The sequence below is a fragment of the Periplaneta americana genome, chromosome 5 (genome assembly GCF_040183065.1).
Source record: "Periplaneta americana isolate PAMFEO1 chromosome 5, P.americana_PAMFEO1_priV1, whole genome shotgun sequence".
In the NCBI taxonomy this organism is placed as follows: Eukaryota; Metazoa; Arthropoda; class Insecta; order Blattodea; family Blattidae; genus Periplaneta; species Periplaneta americana.
Window position 1 is genome coordinate 197,363,300 of NC_091121.1, and position 16,184 is coordinate 197,379,483.

The following is a 16,184-nucleotide window of genomic DNA, read 5'->3' on the forward strand; positions in this document are numbered from 1 at the left end:
CTGACAGACATATTTAATCAAAACAAATGAAACTTTTCGTTCTGCAAAGGAATTATACACTGTAACAATTTTAGGATCAAATTTCTGCACATTTAAAAAACAATGGCCGCGAAACCAGGTGGCCCGGATTCGAATCCCGGTCGGGGCAAGTTACCTGGTTGAAGTTTTATCCGGGGTTTTCCCTCAACCCAATACGAGCAAATGCTGGGTAATTTTCGGTGCTGGACCCCGAACTCATTTCACCGGCATTATCACCTTCATTTCATTCAGACGCTAAATAACCTAGATGTTGATATAGCGTCGTAAAATAATCCAATAAAATAAATAAAATAATAAATAATTAAAGAACAAAACTAAAATTCTTTCTATAATTTATTTTCATAATACGCTGCTCTTTTAAATTGACTGAGCATATTGGGAATTAAATCAATGGCTTTCCCAAAACACTCTATTAAATGTCTCTTACTAAAAACTATTATTTCCAAAAGAAGCAAAAAGGACAAAATTGTATTAAACTTGTTTTTTGTTTTAAATTATCTCAAAGAATAACCCTTGAAATGAATGATATTATTTACGGTTCATCCTACATATATATTGGAAACATCTTTGCATGTGTAAAATAAAAACCTGTAACATCTCATCTTCTATTTACAAAAGGAAACCTTAAACATATCCTTAATAACTAAATACTATGTACAGTGGACTCTCCTAAGTTCGACTGAACAGAATTGAAAATTCAGTCCAATAAGGGTAGTGGGTGCGGCAGGTGAAATAAATACAAATTCTTATTGGTTAACCATCAGCGAATACAGTACTGTACTTGCATTTCCTGCCCGCCCCGAGACTTGTGTATGCGCTTCTAGTACCACAGTGGGTTTCGACAGTTCCGTCTCACAAACGACACAATTCTCAAATAGAAAAAGAAGAGTTCATTAATTTAAAATCAGTGATCAATATGGATGTCCTAATCAATAAAATATTCTGTTTTCCTTTAACAAAAGTATCACTACAAGACACAGAACCAATTCCCATTCAAATGGCAAACCTATTTCTTAGTTTCCATGTAGGGGCGTGTCTAATTATCCTACGTAAGCAGTCGAACTCTAGGATGTCGAATTTGTTTTCTGTCGAACTTAAGAGCTTCCATTGTACAGTAAAAAAACATGTTCAAAACGATAAAAAAGCAATAAATTAGAAAACAATAAAAAGACGTATTCCGCAATCATCGGGAGCCTGTGCATCCCCTGTCTCCTTTATTTTTTATTATTAATTCACGCTAAACTGGAGAATTAGCACGGTGGATTCGAGCCGTGCCGTTACGATTACGACCAAATTTGACTACGTACACAATGTTGCCAACATAAGAACATGACTTTGGTCTGTGGTGTCGTTAGAAGGAAAAATTTGTTTCTTTTTCTCTCTACCTCCTTCGTTCTGAACATTACTGAGAGATAGCACCACTGTTACTCTCATCTATTTCAATGATTTTTTCCTGGACCACCAATTTCTTTGGACGACATTTCTACACAGAAGATTAAGACAGATCTTACAAGCGATCTCCAGTCATCAAAATTGTGTGTCCATTTTATCTCGAACTAAAATCTCTCTCGCATTTTTTTTGTTTCATCACGGCATAATGGGTTTATCTCTTCGGTATCGATGTTTCTAGTCGGTCATGGCTTTTATGATAGTTTTTGTTTCGTAATATTGATAAATAATAATATAATTAAAGCAGGGAATAATTTCTTGGCCCCTAAAAGTTTTTTTTTTTTGGTAAAAAGCTAGGTATTTTCTCTAGGCCACAAATAAAACTTCAACGCGATCATAATTACGTTCTTAACGCTTTGGCAAACATTAACCGGAAATTTGCTTTCCGTTAAATAAATGATATTCCGTGAAACACACCTTTTTCCCTTTTATTTCATTGTTATCGCATAAACCTTGCAGTCGACTAATGGAGTGATTTATTTAAGAACATAGTCACGAATTTTACTACACCATTTCGATTGTCTTCTGTTTGACACGGCTCGGTACGGCCCGGTGAATAGTTGCCAGCGAGTAACGTCGACTTTCGACATTGCTCTACCGTGCGCATTATCCAGTTGTTCCATTATTAATTTTTGTTCTTTGCAATTCAACTACAACTTACAAAGCTGTACGGAATTCAATATTATTTCTTGGTTCCCCTCTTTTCATTATTTTCGTAGAGTACAGGCGTACTCTACCGGACTTAAGAAGTACATCACATTTAAAAAAAAATAAATAAATTATGTATACAATATAGTTACTTCAAGTTACTTCATTCATACATTGCATGAAACTTTCGAATGACTTCACCTTCATTTTCTTAAAATTATGTATTTATCAGAGGTATAATCGTAATTTGATGAATTATAACATTTTTTGTTTTTCGTTCTGGCTCCAATCCACGTTTTAGAACATCTATTTCTCAATTGTACAACATTTCATAATCCAGTTGATTTATATTATGTAAATATTATGTTGTTCTTTTCATGACAATATATCTTTCTCGTGGAATCCAGTTCGAGTCTACAGTTAAACATGCAGGGCTATTAAAAATAACGTTTACAACGTTTCAGGAATGATAGAGGAGGTAAAAACAAACATCTCTTTTAAGTGACAGAACTTCAGCAGATGCGCCGTTTTGCCGCTAGATGGCCTGAAGGATAGATGACTTGAATTCCGTCACAACACACACTGGTTGGTTCTGTTTGTGCACGACCATCTTGTAGGGCCTTATCTGTTGCCTAACAGTCTCCGTGGTGGTAATTATTTTGTTTTTCTACGCGACGTCTTACCAGAACTTTTAGAAAATATCCCATTGAACATCAGAGAACGAATGTGGTTTCAGCATGACGGCGCCCCTCCACACATCGATCGTCGTGTCAGGAACCACCTAAATGCTACATTCCCCGATCGTTGGATTAGTAGAGGTGGGCCGGTACCGTGGCCACCTCGATCACCGGACCTAACCCCACTGGATTTCTTTTTGTGGGGAGACGTGAAACGTCTTGTGTATGAGACACCGATCGATACGGCAGAAGACTTAGTTGCTCGCGTTGTTGAAGCTGCACATGTTATTACAGACAAGGTTAGCCTGTTTGAGCGTTGCAGACACTCCACAGTACGAAGGTACCAGTTGTGCAATGCCTTCAATGGACGGCAGTTTGAACACCACCTCTAAAACGACAATTGGTCTTGTTCTTAATGGATTATACTGACACTTACGTACACAATAAACGGCGCATCTGACAAAGTTTTGTCACTTACAAGAGCGGTATGTTGACGTTTTCATGGTCGAGGAAAAGATTGAAAAAGCGAAACGTAGTTGAGCTTTTTTAATTTCCGAGAACATGAAAACAAACATACCGCTCATGTATCGTACATTATTTTGTGCGAAGATCGTTTATTACATACCTGAAAGACGAATTTCTAATTAGTTGCAATGAAATCTCCATGTTGGTTTCTGTTTAATGACGGCAACTTCGGAAAACCAAAATATCTTTCTTCAACATTGTTACTATAAAATGTTTTCTGTGTTTATTATATCCAGCAGGCCGTGATATACGTCTGTCTTTTTTTTCCCCCAGTCTATAAATGCGAACTTAAAACAAACGGTAAGGTTATGTAATGATTTATTTTTCACTTTAATATTTTAACAATATTATTTATATAACATATTGCAGTAATACCATCGGCATCTGGAATCTTGTTGATTTTTTCACGGCTTCCTTAATGTTACTTGTATCAGGAATGCAATAAGTTTCGTGGACTAGTAGACTTTACTTAATTTTTGCAAATATTTAAAAACAATAATTAACATTGCAATTTAGGTGAAATTGCAGTGGTAAGTTTCCAATTTATAATTATTACTATGTTAAACGTCTCTAATAGTAATATGTTAAAAGCCTAAAGCAGTAAAATGAATGTCGCGCTTAAGCGGTAAGAAGAGGGAAATTGTTATGTGTGTTACGTTGGGAATACTGAATGTGGTATTTCACACTTACCGCGTATTGGTTCTGTGCGGAAAACAAGCAAATGCGCACGATCTCGCACAAAAGATATTTGTTTTTACCTCCTCTATTATCCCTGAAACGTTGTAAACGTTATTTTTAACACCCTGTATACTTTACGTATGAGAAAGTCGCAATTACGTGTGATGTTGTCCACTCGAGACTACAGTGTGTTGCAAAAGATTTCGTTGAACCGATGTTAAAATTGTATTGATTAAGATTTCACTTATAATATACTCGTATTTATGTATTCTTGAACGTTTTTTTGTAGATTTCATTTGTTTGTGTGATGCCTCATGTTTTGTTCGATATGCTGTTAAGATTTCACTTATAATATACTCGTATTTATGTATTCATGAACGTTTCTTTGTAGATTTCATTTGTTTGTGTGATGCCTCATATTTTGTTCGATATGCTGTTAAGATTTCACTTATAATATACTCGTATTTATGTATTCTTGAACGTTTCTTTGTAGATTTCATTTGTTTGTGTGATGCCTCATGTTTTGTTCGATATGCTGTGAAGATTTCACTTATAATATACTCTTATTTATGTATTCTTGAACGTTTCTTTGTAGATTTCATTTGTTTGTGTGATGCCTCATGTTTTGTTCGATATGCTGTTAAGATTTTACTTATAATATACTCGTATTTATGTATTCTTGAACGTTTTTTTGTAGATTTCATTTGTTTGTGTGATGCCTCATGTTTTGTTCGATATGCTGTTAAGATTTCACTTATAATATACTCGTATTTATGTATTCTTGAACGTTTCTTTGTAGATTTCATTTGTTTGTGTGATGCCTCATGTTTTGTTCGATATGCTGTTAAGATTTCACTTATAATATACTCTTATTTATGTATTCTTGAACGTTTCTTTGTAGATTTCATTTGTTTGTGTGATGCCTCATGTTTTGTTCGATATGCTGTTAAGATTTCACTTATAATATACTCGTATTTATGTATTCTTGAACGTTTCTTTGTAGATTTCATTTGTTTGTGTGATGCCTCATATTTTATTCGATATGCTGTTAAGATTTCACTTATAATATACTCGTATTTATGTATTCTTGAACGTTTCTTTGTAGATTTCATTTGTTTGTGTGATGCCTCACATTTTGTTCGATATGCTGTTAAGATTTCACTTATAATATACTCGTATTTATGTATTCTTGAACGTTTCTTTGTAGATTTCATTTGTTTGTGTGATGCCTCACATTTTGTTCGATATGCTGTTAAGATTTCACTTATAATATACTCGTATTTATGTATTCTTGAACGTTTCTTTGTAGATTTCATTTGTTTGTGTGATGCCTCATATTTTGTTCGATATGCTGTTAAGATTTCACTTATAATATACTCGTATTTATGTATTCTTGAACGTTTCTTTGTAGATTTCATTTGTTTGTGTGATGCCTCATGTTTTGTTCGATATGCTGTTCCTTCTTGCTCTCACATCACGTAGTCTGTTTCAAGAATCGCGTCTTCGCTGATTGAATTCTTCATGTCCCACTTTCGTACTTCCCTGCTTTATAAGAAGCTTGCCAGTGTCGTAATTATATTGGAGTAAAATGTAATTTTAGTATCTTCTCTAGTTGTATTTCCAAGACTTTCAATAGTACCAATACGTAAAATCAATTTCCAGTATATTGTTAATATAAATGTCTTCTAAATCAGTGCTTTCCAAACTTTTCGAAGGCGAGACCCACTTTTGGGCGATACATTTGTTTGCGACCCCCACTATCGTACCGGCACATAACCACATTCGAAAAATACAAATCCTTGTACAATCGAAAATAACTATAATTTCACTAAAGCCAGCGAATACCACCCAATTGCTGATGTACCGGTAGCTGCAACACCAAATATCAAAATATGCAAACCTATTTTGCAATTCTCTTTGGATTCTTAGACTAGTCTACATTGCTGATATATTTTTCGAACATGTAAGCTCTTTGACTACTAGCTTGCAAGGCTAATATGTTAACATAATAAGAGCCAGAGATAAAATCGACAGACTAACAAGGAAAGTTTATTTCTGGTCAACATCACTTGACTAAAAAAAAAAATTTATACATATCAATACATTAAAAAAAACTCATGGGAAATTTAGCTGTGTATCGTATGATACGAAAAGTACTGAGTTTGTTTTTGTGGATAAAAGTTACAATTAAATCTGCACAATTCTAAACAACAGCTCTTGTGTATTTTATAGAGAAAAAACACAACACAACTTACTGTGGCTGTCAGAGTTGGATACTGAATCCGTTTTTACACAGAGTTCAACTGGCTTCAATTACAAAAAAAAGTGATATTAAGGAAAACCTCATTAAAATAGGGTAAAGATTGGTATTATTGTGATACTAATTGAATCGCACTTTTTAGAAAGGAACTAAGTCAAAATATGATGTTTTTCAGGAGAGCGAAATAAACTTATTTTCATCAATAAATACCAGTGTACCAGTGTCGTATATAAACATTAACTTGATGTTAAAGATACAGGGAGAGATTTGACTAAGTTTCTTTCTCTGCCAATCAGTGCGCCTTGGAAGTATTAATCATTTCATCAGTAAAAATAAAAATGGCAAATTTTTACTTAGTGCCTTTCTAAAAAGTGGGATTCAATTATATTATAATAGTTCTTTTTGAGAATTTTTGTACAATTTTACTGAGCGAGAGAAGGACCGGTTTCGTGCAGAAACTTGTCCACGAACATTCCCTTAATATTGTAACGTTTTTAAACTAAACAACAATGGACTGTTAATCTTAACTAATATTTACAAAGCACTATTTACAACTCAGAACTGTCAGTTCTCAGTTCACAGTTCTTCTAGCTCAGTTACTCGAGTTCACAGTATCTCGAACCACAGACCTTCAGAGACAGTCCACTGTACTCGAACTCAGGTCCCTCCAACTGCGGTCCACTGCACTCGAACTCAGGTCCCTCCAACTGCGGTCCACTGCACTCGAACTCAGGCCTTCGGATGCCGACACAGTTGCGGACGTACACTCAAGTCGAACTCCGGTACACAAGACTGGCTGGCTTGCTCTGTTCACTGGCTTACTCACTGAATGGCTGAATAAACTGAAAACTGCTCAAGTTCGCTCGCGTTTCTTCTTTTTTAACTACAGCGACTAGCCTGGAAAGTTCGAGTTCGCGATATTTCGACGCGTGTGTCCATTCTCGAATCATCTCGCACGCTGCTGCTCCCCTCCTTCACCGCGCGTAGCCATGCCCCAGGAGGCAGATGCGCGCGCAACCCGCCCAAAACAAGGCCGACTTAGCCTCTCCTACGTCGGTCGTGAGATCGAATCTCACGTGGGCGTCACAATATGTTCACGCAGAAAACCTCTCTTCTTCTCGCTCATTGTAAAAAATTCTCAAAAAGAACTATCACAATATTATTAGTATCACAATATTACCAACCTTTACCTAATGTAAGAACTGATGGAACGCTGAAACTACACTTTTCTCGCAGAGCGTAGACCAGTTTTGGATCAAAAGAAGGCAATAATATATCGACCTAGCGAAAGAAGCTACTAAATTTTTTATAGTAGGCCTATTTGCAAATTTGTATTTACACAAAAGAAATTTCTAGTATATGATTATCATCAAAACAAAAGCGAGAAATCGACAATTATAATAGTACTAGTGGCTTGTGCAGCAAATACTGCTGCAAACTAAGTTCGTTAAACGTTCATATAAAAATTTTTCAGATTTATTTTCAATGAAGAATACTTGTCTTTTTGATAGTTATTTGCTTCCATAATAATGAAACATACTCCCTCTGAATGGATTTTTTTAGGCCAAATACTTTTTCTTGAACCTATCCAACTTCAGTTTTTGAGTTTCAACGCGAAAACGCAAGTATCAATGTCAGGACGATAGCAGTAGCTATTTCAGGTCATTGTGGATTGTAGGCAAAAGTTAAAAAAATGTCAGGTTTGCTAAGCTTTCGAACAATAGCATTTTCGTATAGCTGCTGCATGTAGAACTTGAAATGTAGACGGTAAAATCATTTTATTCTACTAAGAGATCTTGCTGAAATTATATGGAGATTACAAAAATTTCTAGGCCTCTTATTTTATCAGTAAGTAATACCTTTTGATCTTTCCTTAGGAACTGTAATTTTTGCGCTCTCTCGAGCCAATACTGAAGACAATGACACACATCAATATCTACACTACACCGTCATTAAGTATATGAAAAAAACCCAACACCACTGGGTTAATAAGTATAAAAACATTTGATTTTTAATAACAATATTATTATCTTACTTAAGTTTTGTAGTTATATATAGCAGCCACTCAGTAAATTATAGAAATGAAGATCTAAATTAAGATATTCTCTACATTTACTTACATAACCACAAAACGTTTCCCTTTCATGTCATCAATATAGCATCAATATTATGTACAATTAATGGAAAATAGATGCATCATGATATTAACTACAATAATATTTAATTTCTAATGGTAATAATGTCATCAAACCACCTCAAGTTTCGTAGATTTGAATATCCAATACACAGCTGTACTCAGAAAATTATACACTGCAGAATTAGTTTTTAATAACAAATTGAATTGAGCTCTAAATATGTCGGCAATCCTGCAGGTCATGGCCTTCGTGTAATAGCCTATTGTTTATTGTAGTGTGTGTTTTGTTCTGAAATTCAATCAAGTCGGCCGTGAATGCAATTAATTAGTTCTCAAAACTGACGAAAGATGGATTTTGGAAAAAAGGAAAATGATGTAGAAAAATTGACATTTCACTGAAAACTACTACTTTTCCGAAAAAACTTTGGGTTCCAAGCTTCAAAATGAGGGGTCGTTTATTAAAATCCGTTCAGCCGTTTTCCCGTAATTTCCATTACCAGTTCAAATTATATATATAGATGTGAATGTAGAGTTCAGATTTGAGAAGCCACTTTCTGAAAAACAGACGCATTTATCGCATTAATAAATTATTTTTACTATAGAATTACTGAAACATTTTTATTTTGATGTTCAATCTTGTTTATGTTTCTAAATAGAACATAAATTTATGTTAATAACACCTTTTTTTATTTTGTAAATCATCTCACGACCCCCAGGAGGTCGCGACCCACACTTTGAGAACCATTATTCTAAATTATGCCTCAGTGCGAAGAGTTATGAAGTAAAATTTTCCATTAAAGAGATGGTCGTTTTAAGGGAGTTAAGGGAACTATGGTAGTATCAAATAATTGCATCTTAAAACTGGTAAGCTCTTGTAATTGTTTATTGTGTCTCATTTCTCTCTTTAGGCCTAGGAAGTAGAGTTAAACCTATATAAATTCCAGAAACTCGTTGGGGCTTTCAAGATGTCAATGATGAGATGAATCCGATTAGAAATAATTTTAACATTTTATAAAACTATGGCAGTTTCTACGCTTAGGTAAAAATCAGAGCTAGAGTCATGCATAATCGTTTACGAAAAATAGAAATCATATATTGCTATTGAACGTCTGGCGCTGTAGTCAGTATGCAAAGCTCTTCTATCTCGCGGAGTGCCTCAGGTTCGGTTTAACGAATATGCGAGTTGTTTCTCATTCTTTGTGGGTGGACGGCAAAGACAGACCACATTGAGCCATGCAGGAGTTTCAAGAGACCTTGCAAAGACGCGATTATCATCGTGTAGGCCTACTGTTTAATTGATAATTCTTCTCTCACTACAATCAATCAATCAATCATCCATCGATCCATCCATCGACTCATTGATTCATTCATTCATGGATTCATTGATTCATTGACTGATTCCCTGATTGGTTCATTCATTCACTCACTCATTTATTCAGATATTACAGTTGGTATCATCGTGAGCAAAACATATCTTCTTAAAAGTGATTTGTTAATTAAATAATGCATCTGATTAGAGTAATTAAAATGCATTAACAACTGCTGTTTTAGTGGTAGGAATTTTGGGTTTAAAGTGTAAACGTTACAATAGAATGTATGTACTTATTTTCTCTCCTATTTTAGTAAGTAATTGTAATTTACTCTATTTTTGCATTTCTTTACACACCAGATTGCATATTATACATTACACTTATTTCCTTTGTTGTTACCGGTGTTCATTTGTTCATCTACATACAGAGGTGTGAAAATTATTAGAATAATCTTAATTTTAAAGGTTTTTTTAATAGTTCCTTCACAAATATTAATTGAATTGATGAATATTGGTACATATTACTATACTGATGTAGGATATATTTACTACTAACAATGCCGGAAAGCATTGTTGTACATTGTTATTTTTCTTATTTACAAATGGTATGGGAATTCAGAAATTATTATATTATGTTGGCGGAATTGGAAACATAAAAAGTTATATGCACAAAACAGATGTATACGTTCATTTGAACCTTCACAACAATGTAAACCACTGCCATCGTGATCTATACAGGCCGTAAGGAAGACCACGTGACTCGCTTAACAGCTGATCGCGAAGGGCGGTCTTTCAACCATATCAATTAGTTGCAGTACATGAAAAACAACATATATTTCTCTGAAATGCAGTGTAATTGCGTCAGTACAATTTTAAACAGTGATTGTGAGACTCTTGAGACACAATTCACTTGCAACGTAAGGTATAATATTATTTTTGGTGTAAAAATTACGTTGTTGCAGGCAAAGTTCGTATGTGTAATACCTGCTTTTATTTAGATTAAACATTGCGCCTTTATGTGGTTAAGTGAATTTTTGGTGTTATAAACAGTAAATATGTATAATAATATACACGTGAAAGTGAAACATTGACTGGGATGTAAAGTAAATTATGATTAGGCCTAAGTGCAGCGTTACTGATGTTACTCTTGTCTAATCCATTACTGTTAGTTTACCGTATTTGTTTTATTAAATTTCAATTATTGCGCCTTTCTTATGTGTAAATAACCTACATTATAAATAATACGACGTTTGATAATATACACAATTTGAACTAAAAGCGAGATACATGTAGTATATTGTGAAAAATTATACCTTATAGTTTTCATTACTGTTACAGTATCTAGTATTGTAATTAATTGAAATAAAGCACGCTCACTTCATTACGAAATTCTTGCACATCCATTTAAGCACGTTTCAACAATTTTCAGTTGCATCGCACGCATATTTTGAAAAATATAGGTTATGTTTACTCTATCAGTACTTGCCTTATTTCTATATTCGCAATTATGCATCATAATTAAGCATAACGCTACGTATAACTTGTAAATGCAATTTGTCTACACTTCAATTGTATTTATTCGTTTCATACGGTACTCCAGTCTGATTAGTTTAATATGTTACCAGGCCTAAACTAGCGCTGAGGTAGTTCCCTTCGTATTCATACACCTTGCATGCACTAATTAGTTCGGCTAGTTCAGGCTTTTATTATGCCTTGCTTAGAGGATTAAATGCATCTCCACAAAAAAATAAATTTTTTTCAGTTCAGAAATTACCGGAACTATACCTCAGCGCTAGTAAGTAATATAACCGTATGTACATTTCATAGGAGGGAGTGTGGTGAATTTTCTACCTTTAAGTAAGGAAGATAACCGTGTTCTGAAGTTTATCCTAAATATATTCTTCTTTATTAAATCTCAAAATAGCTTTCGTTCTCAACTTAAAATGTTGACGCAAATAGGTTATGTTAATATGCTGAATTCTCTTCACATAAAAATAACACAGTTTTATAATCCTGCCACATTATACAACAAATAAATGGAACTTTTGCACACATTACATTGAATAACAATTTAATTGTTTTATTTATTTGTTCCCTACTATACTGGGTCGTATTTAATTCTATTTATCTAACCTACCAGATGAAGTAACACACAACCATACGTACCTAGACTAATTTCATAGGAGGGACTGTGGTAAATTTTCTACCTACCAGTAAGGAAGATAGCTGTGCTAAATTAAAATCACAATATAAATAATTCTTTATTAAATCTCAATATAGCTTCCATTCCAAACTTAAAATGTTGATGCAAACAGGTTATGTTAACATGTAAAACTCCGTTCACATTAAAATAACACAGTTTTGTAATTATTTCTGCAACATATTATGCAATAAGAAGTGAACGTATCTTATACACACATTACACTAAATAAAATTGAGCGCCGACACGCATTAAAATAATATATTTCACTCAGCTCCGTATACTCAAATAGAAAAGCCCGACCCATCGAGTGACGTCACACATCCTGCATTACGGCCTGGTCTAGATCACGATGGCAGTGATGTAAACGCAAAGAACAATTTGTTTAAAGCATTTCTTAATTAATTTTTGATGTTTCCAATTCCGCCAACATAATATAATAATTTCTGAATTCCCATAACAATTGTAAAATAAGAAAAATACCAATGTACAACAAAGCTTTCCGGCATTGTTAGTAGTAAATATATCCTACATCAGTATAGTAATATTATGTACCAATATTCACCAATTCAATTAATATTTATGAAGGAACTATTAAAAAACCTTTAAAATTAAGATTATTCTAATAATTTTCACACCTCTGTAGATATATATGTTATGAAGATAAGTGTAGTAAGTATGCAGTCACTTGTAGGTCTATATTAAGCAACATGGCAAATTTCCTTCAATTGTTACTCCGTTTGTGTACTCGCAAAATGTCAGCGTTCTGTCTAGTCTGCAAAACATCAGGGGTAACCGGTTGAAATTCAAACATTCGGTTGGATGCTCTACCTTGACGGATGTTCTGTCACTGGTCGAATGAAAACCGGTTTTAATCCTTATTCTGCAGCTCTCTAGTCAAAGCTATGGCTCTTAACTTCGAAAGAAATCAGAAGAATTGAAGCACCAGAAGTGCAATTGTTACGACCATTCTCAGCACACACATTGCTGGGTCATGAGAGGAATAAAGATGGCTATTCGACAGCTATTCAATATGCAGATTATATCCGATACCATATTTAGATAGGGAATGACTGGAAAATGATGGCATCCATTTCGATTTATCACAGTAGGGGAGAGTCGGGTAGTATCGGACAGTGCGTTTCTTTCATCTACCAGCATATGGTAGTACCTGAATGACATGGTTACGTTTCTCTATGCGACATCACAGAAACGTAACCATGTCAATCAGGTACTATCATCGTGTGATAGATGAAAGAAACTCACTGTCCGATATTACCCGCTGTCCGATACTACCCGACTCTCCCCTAAAGTTCCAGTCGAAAGGAAAAAGAAATGCAGACCCACAAAAAATGGAAAAAATAAATCAATTTGAAAACGGAACAGGCCTTGGACCTAAACTGTCAACTTTATGATGATGATAAAGTTTCTTTCGTATAGACCTACTCATAATATGTAACATCTCAAAATGTTCAATTTACACTTTAGTATATTATTTAAAATTATTTACATGGCACTTTTAAGAATTCGTATAGTTTTGTTTTAGTTTTAGCAGGTTTGCTTCATTCGTCAGTTAATCTTCATGGAATTAATTCTCTATCCAAAATAATAATTGAATCGATGAGTTCGGAAAGTAGTCATCTCCATCAAAATTAAACCGGTTAGCAGTTTTAATCTATACTAATAATAAATCTGTAGCCGAAATTTTTCTGGTAATATTTTATTTTCCAAAAATAATTGGTCCTAAAATGTATAATTAACCACCCTGAAACCGAAAATCGCTTTTTTGACATTTTTGTTTGTATGTCTGTCTGTCTGGATGTTTGTTACCTTTTCACGCGATAATGGCTGAAACGATTTGTATGAACATTGGAATATAAATTAAGTTCGCTCTAACTTAGATTTTAAGCTATATGACATTCAAAATACGTTATTTAAAAGGGGGGTTATAAGGGGGTCTGAATTAAATAAATCGAAATATCTCGCTTATTATTGATTTTTGTGAAATATGTTACATAACAAAACCTTCTTTAAAACTTATTTCCGACACGTTTTACTCTTTGCAAAATTTTGATAGGACTGATATTTAATGAGATAAAAGAGTTTTAAAATTAAAATACAACGCCATCTAAGGCGGTGTAATGAAATGAAAACAAATGACTACGTCTATAAGGGGCCTTGGACAACAACAATCGAAAGCTATGAAACATAGCCTAGAGAATGTTTCTGTGTTTGTATGAAGTAATATCGGAAGCTACATTAACCGATTTATATAATTAATTATTATTTCACCATTGGAAAGTGTAGTTTCTGTATATGGACATAATGCTATAATGTTATTACAGTAACTTCTGAGTGCTCTCTGGACCAAAATGATCGCATTTTAATTATTTAAATACAATTTAAATTAAGTAACATATTAAACGATTAATCCTTCTATCAAACACGAATGTTCCCTGGATCAAACGTCCTATTTTAATTATGTAATTACTTTATATTTATTTCTAACAGGTGCAGCGGAGCGCACGGGTACTGCTAGCCATTAATAAAACTTAGCTTTTGGTACATTTTAAAGTCTCTATCAAATTATCCCGACTTCTTTACTGCATCGTATTAGCCCTGCAAGTATATTAAATTCACAAGTTGTGTTTGTTTATACATTAGCAATGCGTCTTATTACCTGATCAAATAATTTTCATAGAATATGGCATTTGTTCATCTTTTAATATTCTTATGTTATAAATTCATTAATTTCATGAAAGTTGTGCACAAAAAGGATTTAGACTATGGCCCTTTCTTTTCAGATATTAAACTGTATTATTTTGCAAAGTATAATTCATTAGTACTTCCCATCTCCAAAGATCATAAATGACTTTCAATATGAAATCTATTTGGTTAACTTTCCCACTATATTCCAATGTTTGAAACAAGCCAGAAACTTTAGCACAGTTATAATTGGATCTCTGCTTTGCAATTCCCAGCATATAGAGGATTTCTAACTTCACTTTACAGTTATCAACTCCTTTGCATACGGCCCAGTAGCAGCTAAGTTCGCCCACGACTGCTTACCAGAATGGACAGAGGTTCGATGCTCAGTAGGTTTCTGATGGACAAAGTGTCCCATTTATCGAGTATTACTCGTGAAGATATCTTCTCTAAGACGTGTTAGATGCTCCCTAAATATTTTCTAACCTACGAGGGTCATTTCGGTTAGCTGTCAGTACGTCTAAAAATTTAATATTTAATGTAATAATGATTAATTTCTTAGATCTGGCGACAGAAGACCCAAGAAGGAGGGTCTATTATCAATATGTCTAATGTAAAATAAAGTCCATTAGAACTATGTCTAACTTACAATCACGTCCAATACCGCTATGTCTAATTTCTAATATTGTCTAATTCTTTAGATCTAATTATAGAAGGTCTAAGAAAGCGGGTCTAATACAAATATGTCTAATGTAAGATGAAGTTCAGTACAACTATGTCTAACTTACAATCATGGACAATACCGCTATGTCTAATTTCTAATATTGTCTAATTCTTTAGATCTAATTATAGAAGGTCTAAGAAAGCGGGTCTAATACAAGTATGTCTAATGTAAGATGAAGTTCAGTACAACTTTGTCTAACTTACAATCATGGACAATACCGCTATGTCTAATTTCTAATATTGTCTAATTCCTTAGATCTAGTTATAGAAAGTCTAAGAAAGCGGGTCTAATACAGATATGTCTAATGTAAAATGAAGTTCAGTACAACTATGTCTAACTTACAATCATGGACAATAGGTCTATGTCTAATTTCTAATATTGTCTAATTCTTTAGATCTAATTATAGAAGGTCTAAGAAAGCGGGTCTAATACAAATATGTCTAATGTAAGATGAAGTTCAGTACAACTATGTCTAACTTACAATCATGGACAATACCGCTATGTCTAATTTCTAATATTGTCTAATTCTTTAGATCTAATTATAGAAGGTCTAAGAAAGCGGGTCTAATAGAGGTATGTCTAATGTAAGATGAAGTTCAGTACAACTATGTCTAACTTGCAATCATGAACTATACCGCTATGTCTAATTTCTAATATTGTCTAATTCTTTAGATCTAATTATAGAAGGTCTAAGAAAGCGGGTCTAATACAAATATGTCTAATGTAAAATGAAGTTCAGTACAACTTACAATCATGGACAATACCGCTATGTCTAATTTCTAATATTGTCTAATTCTTTAGATCTAATTATAGAAGGTCTAAGAAAGCGGGTCTA

General features: G+C 33.8%; 1 protein-coding gene across 1 annotated transcript in view; it reads left to right on the plus strand.

The window, feature by feature from the left end:
* The window catches only part of LOC138700466 (pikachurin-like), a 1,281,074-nt gene that overhangs the window by 1,171,649 nt on the left and 93,241 nt on the right, over positions 1–16,184 (plus strand). The window lies entirely within an intron of this gene.